This window comes from Gorilla gorilla, chromosome X (genome assembly GCF_029281585.2).
Source record: "Gorilla gorilla gorilla isolate KB3781 chromosome X, NHGRI_mGorGor1-v2.1_pri, whole genome shotgun sequence".
Classification (NCBI taxonomy): Eukaryota; Metazoa; Chordata; class Mammalia; order Primates; family Hominidae; genus Gorilla; species Gorilla gorilla.
Window position 1 is genome coordinate 78,180,732 of NC_073247.2, and position 11,636 is coordinate 78,192,367.

The 11,636-nt window shown below is 43.8% G+C and overlaps 1 pseudogene; it reads left to right on the forward strand.

The window, feature by feature from the left end:
* The first annotated feature begins 4,895 nt into the window (after positions 1-4,895).
* LOC109024663 (G-protein coupled receptor 83-like) lies at positions 4,896-8,736 on the forward strand (annotated as a pseudogene).
* Positions 8,737-11,636: the final 2,900 nt, after the last annotated feature.

The window sequence follows — 11,636 nt, forward strand, 5'->3', positions numbered from 1 at the left end:
ATGGCATAATTGACAGCCACGGAACTCCTTAATTCAAGAATTCACTCTGATTGTCTCATTGGTTTCTTAGCCACCAGCAGTTGGCAACAACAAGGTAATCTCTGTTCTCATTTGAAATAAGGTTTTTCCTTCTACTGCTTGTCTCTTTCTGGTAATGGAGCTGCTGCTTATCCTCTAGAGTTGGGAGGACCAGGCTAGAGAGGTTTCCCAGCCAGTCCTGCTACATCAACAACAAGGTAATCTCTGTCCTCATTTGAAATAAGGCTTTTCCTTCTACTGCTTGTCTCTTTCTGGTAATGGAGCTGCTGCTTATCCTCTAGAGTTGGGAGGACCAGGCTAGAGAGGTTTCCCAGCCAGTCCTGCTACATCAACAACAAGGTAATCTCTGTCCTCATTTGAAATAAGGCTTTTCCTTCTACTGCTTGTCTCTTTCTGGTAATGGAGCTGCTGCTGATCCTCTAGATCTAGATCTAGATCTAGATCTAGATCCTCTAGATCTAAATTACAATGTAATCAAATGTAAACTACAGTGAGTGCTTACTCCTTTCTGGGCCTCAGTATTCCTATCTGTTCAATTAGGAGGTTAGAGTAAATATTCTAAGGGACTTTCTAGCTGAAATATCCTTTGATATCCATCACTGTCATTACACATAAAAGCCAGTCCTGCTACATTATTTCATGGATTCCTGCAGCGATAACCTTCTAGAGCTGCATTTGACTATAGCCACACTGACCACAACTTGGCATAACCCTCTGTGACCCCTTAGACAAGGCACTTTTTTATTGTTTTAGATCAGGGAACTGAGGCAACAGGGCATGTGGCAAAAACAGGGTTTGGATGTGAAAAGTTGTGAAATTAGGTGTGAGGTGTCATAGATTGCTTTTGGCCACAGCAGGGAGGATGGCATATGGGGATAAAATCAGCATCTGGCTCTGGATCCCTGTAGGACAATGTGTCAAGCAGCTGAAGGTACTATCGCCAATAGAAGTTTTTGGCTCTGGTAACATAAGCTGGTGATCCTTGCACAGCATACAGTGGACATGGCTATTTGGTCATGTCCCTTACAGTCTATCAGTACCAGAGGGGACAATCTGGTGGGCACTCCAGTGCTGGGAAATCTTGGTGGAAATTAGAAGGGGCTTACCATCACTAGCAAGCCTGTCCATAGGTGACAGGAACCCAGGAATTAGGTAAAAATTTTAAGCAGGCACCAGTCCTGAACAGGGATTTAGTCACTAATAGGGTGACTGAAGAAAGATGAGGAGTTGAGGCCAAAGTTAGATTAAGGCAGGGAAAAGCATGGTAAGTAGCTAGCTTAGGACTTCTGATCTGAGTGAGACCCAGTAGATGCTGAAACCAATGGGGAACTTTGCAGTTCTTCCTGGCTCCCTGGACCCTGAGTTTGGAAGGAAAATGTCACCCAAGTTCCACTGAATGCTGAGGCTTACTGTAGTGGGTGTGGTATTTTTCTTTCCTTGTCAGCATTTGAGCAGAAACTGGGGCATCCAGGAAGATCTGAGATCTGCATTGAGGGCCAAGGAACCAAGGCAGAAGCTGTCACTGGAGGTCTAATGAAAGATGTGGGAACTTTATGCCTGATATGTGTGTGGTTTTTGTTTCTTTGGTTGCTTCTTTTTGTGTTTATGACTGAGAAGGTGGAGGAGGGAAGTGGTGGTGAGTTTAGAGGAGAGAGAAAATTCACAATGTGAAAGTAGCTGTGCAGAAAGTGAATGTTCTGCAGTGACTAAGACTGAGTACCTTCAAGAAAAAAGCAGTTGTAAGAACTGGGAGCTATTTTGCTTGAGCTGAGACTTCTTGATTGTTACAGGACTAGAATGAATTTCAGAGGCTCCAAGAGATAACTTTCTGCTGTATTTGATACAGGCTTTTCTAATATACAGAACTATGCAAACTTGACGTGGGGGGCAATGGGTGGAGGTGGGCTCCCTGCCCTGAAATATACACAACCATTTTGTTTGGATTCAACCTTTTCTCCAGTGGCTGAGTCTCAAGCCTTGGAGAAAAGGTTGAATCCATCTAAGAATTATTGAAGTCGTCTTTTCTGAAATTAAATGTCTGAATCTTGGGGCAAGAATGAAGATGGAGGGAGAGAAGAAGAGAGAGAGAGAGGAACTCGCATTCAGAGAGACCAAAGAGAGCAAGGACCACAGTTAATAGGCTAGTGGAGGCCAAGACTAATCTTTGCACTTTTGCCTGCCTCTGCCTATCTGATCCCCCCACATTAACCCCTTTCTACCACTCCTCTGTACTTCTCCAGATAGAGTACAGAAGTTTTGTCTTCAGCTACTTGTCAAAACATCTGTCATTTCCCAACCAAACCTTAAGTTGTTTTGGGCCCTTAGGAAACCAGCTCAGGGTCAGATACAGAGAACATGCTCCTTGGACTTCCAGTTGATGTATCTTAGCAGTCTTTCTGTGGAAACTGCTGCAGAGGAATCAAAGAAGATCAATGATTCCCAGCCCCCATTCAGTATCTGTTCTAGGGTAGATCTATATGGTAGAACCAACATTTATTAACTCCTTCAAATGTTTTTACTTATGGTCTCTGCTCTGTGGACTAAAGGCACAGCTTGTTTTTCCTATTCTTTCCTCCTTTTTTCTTTATTTGCTTTTTCAAAAATCTTATCTGGTAGCCATATAATTTCTCCAAACGTAGTTCTAGCTAAATACAGAAGGTTTAACTCCCACTCAGAATACCAGGATTCAATTAAATTTTCTGACTAGCCATTCAGTGGTAACCTATCAGCCCATCTTCCCACGAGTTGGAGCACTCCAAAAAGGCTGCAAGACACTCAGAGCTTTTCTTTAATCATTCCTTAACCCATAAGCAACAAAATGTAACCAGGGTTCCTGCATGTACACACACACACACACACACACACACACACACACACACACACACACACAAGTGTGTATGGTTGAAGTTTGCTGCCTCTTTTATGGCTGCTTAATGACTTCTCATGCCTGGATAATGATGAAGACAATAATAATGGTGATAATGAATTTCTGCTTATGCCTTAATAAGTAGTTACTGACATTATTGACATCGAGTGGCTCCTCTCCCGGATCCTCTAGGAGAAGAGGGATGCAGCTGCTGACCTCCTCCACAGCCCTTGTGTGATGGGGTTGAATAGGATGTCATGAGATTGTGGTTAAAACAAATACCAGGACTTCTCCGAATGACAGCTTGCTGCAGAGCAAATCATTCTCAATGCCAGGCTCTTCGCTTCTCATTTCTAGTCTTGATGCTTCTGGTAACTCTTTGTGACCTTAAACTCTTTACCTCCCAAGCCTCAGTTTCTCTACCTGTAAATGAGAGGGGGGCATGTAGGGGATGATAAGAAAAGGACACTCTCTAACTCTGAAAAGTTCAGGGCACTGTTGTGTGTCCCCCCAAACATTTCTAAGGGGCAGCTCTGTTACTCTACTTGTGGCTCAAACGTTTCTGGACTCCTTCTCTGGAAGGTAGCTTAAAATTCTCAAGGGAAAAAGCAGTCTCCGCCCATGAGCCCTAGCCTTTTTACCACTGTAACCCCAAAGATTGAGCTCCATCTCTTCATTTGCGGTTTTGGACTCTGGAAAAATAGTTTTACAGAGGTTTCCTAAGTCCTAAACTGTCCTTGGGGACATGGTTTCAGTCTCCTGAGTAACCTGCCACAGTCCAGTTCCCAAAGTGGTACTCCCTGAATGTCTCAGGAGACTGTAGTGTCTCACATGGCCAGACACAGAACCCCAGGGTCACCTCATCTAGTTTTGAGGCTGATAGCTGTGCATAGTGCAGGAGAAAACAGAGGTGATACCATTCCAAGCTGCCCTCACTTGGGCTCAAAAGGACTCTAGTGTACCCTCCCGATTCTCATACTACCTCCTGACTCTTTCTCCCTGGAAAACTCTAAAATTTGTTCATGCCTTTCCTGGCGACCATTCTCCTTCCTGATGGCTGCCTGGGTCGCTGTTATCCAGTGAGGCATCCCTCTCATCCACCAGACCATGGGTCTCCCAGTCCAGGGGACACCATAGTCTTTACAGATCCTTCTCAGTTCCTTGCTACACAGCTCCTCCTAGCCAGTGAAAAAAGAAAAGAGAGTAAGGGAAAGAGGAGGTGAAGAAGACCGATGGTGGGGAGTGCCTAAAGAAGATCCGATATGTCCCAGCTCTCAACTACACCAGGAGAGAGGTGGGAAAGCCAAGGAGGAGCAGCAAAAAATGTCGGGCTCAGAGAGGAGCAGCAAAGACTTTGCCAGCCCCTTTGGAGCCCCACCTGGATGGACAGGATGGGGTTCAGCTTTGCCTCTCCATTGGCTCTAGCATGGCCCCTTGATTTTCTATAGAGGGGAGCTGCAGAAGGCACGCACACTGGCACGGCTCCCAATGCTAGTAGCAGTGTCTGGCTCCGCCCTGCCCAGAGCACCTGCAGGCCTTGGATGGACAGACTCATAGACTGATTGAAGGCAATGGAAACTGAACGATCTTTGGCTGCGCAGAGGAGGAGGGGTGCTAGGATAATGCTTGATGCTGTTCCCAGGTTCGGAACGGATGCTGCCTGAGCTCTCCAGGCTGAAGAGCATTTGGAGCCAGCCGCATTCTCCTGCCCAGCGCTCTATTGCCCAGCTCAGCATTGCGCACTTGCCCACTCCAAGCCAGTCCAGTCCTTCTTGCTGGTTACCGGCGTTTCTTCCCTCTTCCTAACCCATACACCTTAGAAAACTCCCTTTCTGCTAGCCCAGAGCTTCATGGACGCTCCACTCCTCCTTCGCCCTTCCCCAGGTGCTCCCTGACCCATTAGATTAAGGACTCGCTGTACTCCAAAGGAGTCAAGCTGGACACCCCAACGACAGAATCGCCCCAAGGGACTTTCCTGAACTCTGGCACCATGAGTCATGAAGCTCTGAGTGTGCCCAGCGGCTTTGATGATCGTATCACCTCCACCACCTCTCAGGTGCTATTGGCAGCGCTGGCTAGGATAGCCTGCTATCCATGATTGACAAGCTGCCTGACCACACGTGGAACACTGGCGACCTGGCCAACACATCGGGTCCCATAACTTCGGAGATGGTGTCTCAGGATGAATAGGTGCAATTTTGGTTAGTAATAGGGTACACGGTGGTGGTCTTTGTTGCCATTTTAGGCAACTGTGTCTTAAACCATCTGATTATGAAGTACGAAAGGGTGCACACCGCCACTGGCCTCTTCATTGTCAATATCTCTGTGACCAACATGATGCTGGCTTTTCTTAGTTCCCTCTTCACCATGGTAAGTCTACTATGGTGAAGAGGGAGCTAAGAAAAGCAGGGTATTAATTGAGGAGGGCGACCTTGGGTGCAGGATGAGAGCAAAGGTACAACTTTGCATTTGCAAAGGAGAAATCTTTTTGGCTGGAGGGAGCTCCGGAATGGGTTGGGCTGATTTGGAAAGTGTTTGCATGGACAGGGGAATGGTTGAGAGACAGCACAAAGGGTTTGCAAATTGGGGAAAACAAACTACAGCAGACAAGATTGTGGTTGTGTTGCTGAGTTAATGTCCTACCTTGGCAGTTGTTGAGAGAATCTTAGGTTGACCGCAGCAGTGACATGTTGCAGGTGAACTTTGGGTGACATGTGTTTCAGAGCTATGTCACAAAGACCCAGCCTCAGTTTCCTCACCTTTCAAATGCATTGCTTGGACTCTGAGGTGGCTAATAGCTTTTGTGATTTGATATCCCTTTCTTCAAGCCTGAATGTTTGCATGTGAGAAGATGGGGAGGGCATGAGAGCTGCAGTGTGGAAATTTTTGTTTGTTAGTTTATTTGTTTGCTTCCTGAGACAATAATGCCAGTGGTTTGCCATTATTATAACAAAGAGGGCTTTATTTGTGTTTGGGGTCTTGTAAGAGGACTCAGAGGTGATTTCCTGTGCCTAACATTGCCATTGCCCTTTCTCCCATAGGTGCATTATCTGTGTAATTCCTTGGTGTTTGGGAAGATGACAGGCCACTTCAGTCGCTTTGCCCAATACTCTTGTACCTATGTAACTGTGATTACCATGGCTTCTATTTCGCTAGACAAACATCAGATATGTGTTTCTCACGGGCCTTTAGGTCTTGTAAAGGGGCAAATTCTTCTCTTAGATACAGATAAAATAAAAAATAACCTAGAAAGTTCTTTGAATTGTTTAAGATATATAAATGTATAAGTATAGTTTGAGGGATTGCAAGATAGTGAAATACAGACCTTCACCAAATCAAATCTTTTTTTATTTTGTTTTTAATAGAGATGGAGGTCTTGCTATGTTGCCCAGGCTGGTGTCGCACTCCTGGGCTCAAGCAATTCTCCTGCCTATGCCTCCGAAAGTGTTGGGATTACAGGTATGAGCCATCTTTGGTGCTATGGGAGCAGAGATGTGGCAATGAGCAAATGATAAAAGAGTGCTCTTCTTCTCATTTGGAAAACATTTCTTATTTGCTGCATTCCAGGACCGGCTAAGGGAAGAAAGAGGGAAGGGTTGAGTCAGAGGTGTGTGTGGCTTCAGGACTGGTAGTAAGTTGAGTCTGGGTGGTCAGCGTGAAGTCTGTGAGTGAGAGCTGAGGAACTAAAGTGGGAAAGAACTAAAAGAATTGTGGAGGAAAGAGCTGAGAGGAGGACTGAAAGTGATTTCAAAGGAAGGAAGTAGGGTAGGGAGTGGGAAACTGGGAGGAATTACATAGTTAATCACTTGAGAGGGAGGGAGCCAGAAAATGAGTGAGGTGGGAGAGACATAAAGGTAGATTAAAGAGATTGTAACTGAAGCCAGATGGGAGAGTCCATGGAGGTATCTAGGTGATAGGTGATGGGGAGATAGGAGGGAGCATGGAAGGAGGGAGGGAGGAGGGGGGCATGGAGGTATCAAAAGGAGAAGGGATGAAGCTAGAAGGAAAAGGAGTATGAAGAAATCCAAGTGGAAGAAAGAATGAATGGATGTGTGGAATTCTTACCCACTTATATACGATAAAGGGAAAATAAGTCACACTTTTGAACATCCATTCCTCTTTTCCACAGAACTCCCTGCTCAGAGTCAAAAGCTTTAAAGTCAGTCCACTTGCATTTCTCTATTTCTTCCACTGAAATTCATAATTAATTTATTTATTTTTAATTTCCAACTTCTGTTTTAAGTTCAGAGGTACAAGTTCAGGATGTGCAGGTTCGTTACATAGGTAAACATGTGCCATGGTGGTTTATGGCACAGATCATCCCCTCACCCGGTATTAAGCCCAGCATCCATTAACTATTCTTCCTGATCCTCTTCCTCCTTCCATCCCCTGCCCTCTGAGAGGCCCAGTGTGTGTTGTTCCCATTGAAAGATTTCCCTCATTATTAACTAATGTTGGTCTTTCATGGAGCAAAAGGCCACCCATCTACCAACTGTATTAGTACATAAGCATACTTCTCACCTACCTACCCAGTATTTGCTGGTTTGTACCATAATGCCAGTTGATGAATGGCTAATAAGTAACCCTATTTTGAATTGTTGAATGGGTCTGGGGACCTTTTTATTCCAGGTGATGCTATATCCCCTGAAATCTTGGATTACTCCAATACAAGACAATGTTAGCATCATTATCATCTCGATTGTGAGTACCTGTGCTCCTTTGTCGCATTCCATTTGCCAGAAGTTTTACCAGGTGGAGATTGGGTAAGAATAACACAGTATAACCAGTGTTTGGATTCTAGCAACCTGTGACCTTGGAAGTCCCATGGAATAACTTACAGAGTAGGGGCTGGAATAGTACATTTCCAAACATAGGTACAAAAATAAATTTCTTTTACTTGGGATTTACCATAACGGTTTCCAATAACTCTCATAGCATTTGATTATTAGAAATAAGTCTTCACATTTGGGGGCCATAATTTCCTTATATATCACATGAGAGGTCTGGAATAGGTGAACCCAAGGTCTCCCGGCTTTTTAACTCTAGATTTTAAGCTTAATGCAGACACAAACAGTAAATATGTATCTTCCTTCGGCCAAACTCCCATAAAATAGCTGGCTGTAGGCCTCAGGGAAAAGACAAAGCTGATGTTTCTCTTTCTGTCTGTCTTATAACCTAGAAACATAGCTGAAGAAACTGTCTGCCTACCCAGTTTCCCGTATACTTCAAAATCTTCATGGAAATACCTTGACCTGAGAATTGCTTTTGCTCTTCCTCATCTTGCCGTTAATGGTACTAGTGGTTGTTTATGGTCATGTGGCCAAAAAGCTGTGGATCCATAACGCTGTTGATGACATCAGCATCCACACCTATATCTGGCAACATGGGGAGAAGAAGGAGACCCTGAAGATGCTGATGACAATGGTGCTTGTCTACACAATCAGCTGGCTCCCTCTTAACCTCTACCTGGTGCTGCTATGCAGAGAATTCATCTCAAGCCACAGTGGCCTCTGCTTCTTCTTCCATTGGCTGGCAATTAGCAGCTCCTGCTACAACCCCTACATCCACTTCTGGCTCAGCAATAACTTCTGGATTGAAGTTCAGAAGGTTATCATGGAAATTCAGAAGATGCTGCTAAAGAAATCAGCTGCCTAAGAGGGGAGCACTGCTGACTCAGCTCTGTCTCACCCACTCACCACCTTGCCTGGGTAGATTCCAAACCCAGAGTGCCCAAATTCCCACAATTCAAAGATATTGATGAGCTACCCAGTCCCCCTCCATTCCGAGAGGTGGAAATCTTCTTTCTCTATTCACAAGTGCCTAGACTTTAAGCTGCCCAGACGGCAATACGTTCTCCATCCTCAAAATCCTTAAGATAGAGTGGGACCAAAATAAATAGGATTCTTTCATTTCTCATGGCATGGGGGCCAGGTGAACAGAAGGGGTACTTGAAGGATTGGGGACATGTGAACCCCCATATTTGTGTCACTCAGTCTTTCATTTTCTTCTCTCTTCTTTTTTTATTTTTTTTCTTGTTCAGTTTTCTTCCTTTATTCTCTCTCCCAATGATAAGGTGAAGGTATTAGATTTTCAGGCTCATCAGAGATCTTTCTCCATCACTCAAAGGAAAGCTTTATTCTGACCTGTGAGGCGAGAGGTCTCCTGAACTCTATCTCTGATTCTGGTCACCATTCCCTTCTCTATCCTTATGTGCCAGTTGGCCATGACACTTGACATCTGATATCACAAACGTTGTCTCAGGAAGTGCAAGGTACCCTAGAAATTCTGATTTATATTTCATTTAGATGATTGAGATCTAATTTGTCTATCATATTCCCAGGGAAATGCCAGGAGGGAAAGGTATAGTTTCTGAAATTGTATTGGGTTATCCGGGAACTCAATGCTTCTCATAAGTGTAAGAAGTTGGTCGTAACTATCTCCTTGTGGCAGAGTGAGAATGAGAAACTTACACACGCAGAGGAGTTGCACCGTGGTTATTTTCCCAAATTAATATACAATAATTTGCTCATAGCTCTCCTTTGAATGCAATGAAAATTGAAGTGCCGAATTTAGCACTACAAAATCCAAAATATTCTCCATGTTTCCTCACTCTACATTTAGCATCATACTTTATCTTGTGTAAATTTGTGCTGTCTAGTTTTGCCTTTCTTTTTCTGGAAAGAGAGGAGACATAATGTGCTTACTGCTGTTTTATTGTTCCCATCTCTTTAGTCTATGAGAATTTCAACTCAGTGGGAAAGAAGTAATACCTCATCCTCCTGCGACTGCCTTTCATCTGGAGATAATGTTATTAAGGCACGTTGAAGAGTATTGCTCATTGTGTTTCAAGATAATGCCGGGATAAGAGTGGGATTTCTTCCCCTTCTCATCTTCTTCCCCTCCTCTTCTTTGTTCCCTTCCTCACTACTCTGGGAATTCACCTTTTTATTTTGACCTTCCCTGTCTTCTTTCTCTCCTCCCACTTCTTCTTGTTTCCCTTCCACCTTTTCCTCCTCCCCTCTGTTCCACCCTTCTACTCCTCTTCATCCTTTTCCTTCTCATCCTTTCTTCATTCAAATTCCACCTCATGCCTCTTCCTATCCTCCATCTCCCACTCTCCTGTGTTATCCTCCTCCCCTCTTCTCCCCATTCCCTCCTACCCTTACCCATCTTCTTTCCCCGATCCTTTTCACTTCTGTCCCCACTCTCCAATTCTCTCCCCTCTCTCCAGTTCTCCTCTTCACTTCTCTCCTCTTCCTTCCTCTTCCCTCCTACTCCCTCCTCCCCCTTCTCACTTTTCCTCAATCCTCCTGAGCCCTTCCTTCTTTAGCACCAGTCCTTCTCAAATTCTTTATTCTTTCTTTATTCCTCTCCTTTATCTATCTTACATCCTTTATCTCTTCGAACTCTGATGTATGGTTCAAAATATTGCTTTCCTATTGCGTTTTAGCTATTGTCTGTCATTTCCCTTTCATATTTCTCACTTCTCTTCAGAATTCAGATTTCTTTTACACTTACTGGAAGCCTGGGAATCCAGGAAGCTGCAGCCTCTGAATATAAACAAGTCTTTGCACTATTCCGTAGGCCTCCATGTAGTATATGTGATGGTCAAAGTGAGTGGTAGCCACTGCTTACGTTTTTCTCTTCTGCATCTCTCTTTCTCATTCAGTTCTAACTGTCAGAAGTTGACTACCCATTATGCCATCCTGGGGAATAAGCTGGATCACCCCAGAAGCATGGAGGAAACTGTCCAGGCTTAGTCCATAGCTGCTGTGTCGGTTGGGAAGTACCACTGTGCAGCATCTTCCAAGAATATGACCCAGTTTAATTTGAAGGAATTGTACCCAAGTCAGACATGTCTTTTCTCTGGCCACTCATTTTTTTTTTCAACCACTTCTAATTCTATAACATTTTAGATATTGATCATTTCCCTGTCTGCTCCTTCTCCATAATTACTTCCCTAAAGACACAAAATAACTTCTGAAAATGTAATAGAAATAATAACAACAACAGACTCCTATCACTACAGGACAACCCTGGAGGTCCTTGGAAGTCCCAGGCCCAACTGACTGGCTCTCAACTTTTGGTGCTGCCTTTGCTGTAACTTTTGTAGTCATCACACCACCTCATTGGCTTTAGCAGCTTTTAGAGTGGGTTATCATCATGTTGTTAGGGTGTATGCATGTGTGCCTCAGCTTACATTTCTTTCTCCTCCACTATCTTCTTTTTCTTTTCCTCAACTTAATCATTCTCTTTTTAACAAGGATATAATTCAATGACGTTTTAGGTTTCCTCTGGAAAGGAATGAGCTAGTTTCCAGGAGCTTGAAGCAGGTTAACCGAAGTTTAGCTTTTGGCTAGTCTGATTCTACTTGGTTATAGGATAAGGTAGGGTTTTTGGAGTCAGGACCCCAAATATCTCTGGTAAATTTCCACACTTGCTACAATATTTAATTCTTTTGTTGGATAAAAAAGAAATTGGGGAGAAAGAGCTACTTGTAGTTTTTGCTTTGTTTCTTTCCATTTTCACTTCCATGAATTAATCCTTTATTTCATCTCCCTTTCTATCCTCAACATCCAAACTTTTTAATATATTTTATCTATATATATAATACTTTCATCAAGCAAGTACAATACTAGATACATGGAGAAGTCCTGAGCTGAATAGATGATCACATCTGTTGTTCTCACCCTTATAATCTGCACATCTACCTATTATTTGCTTTTGTCTT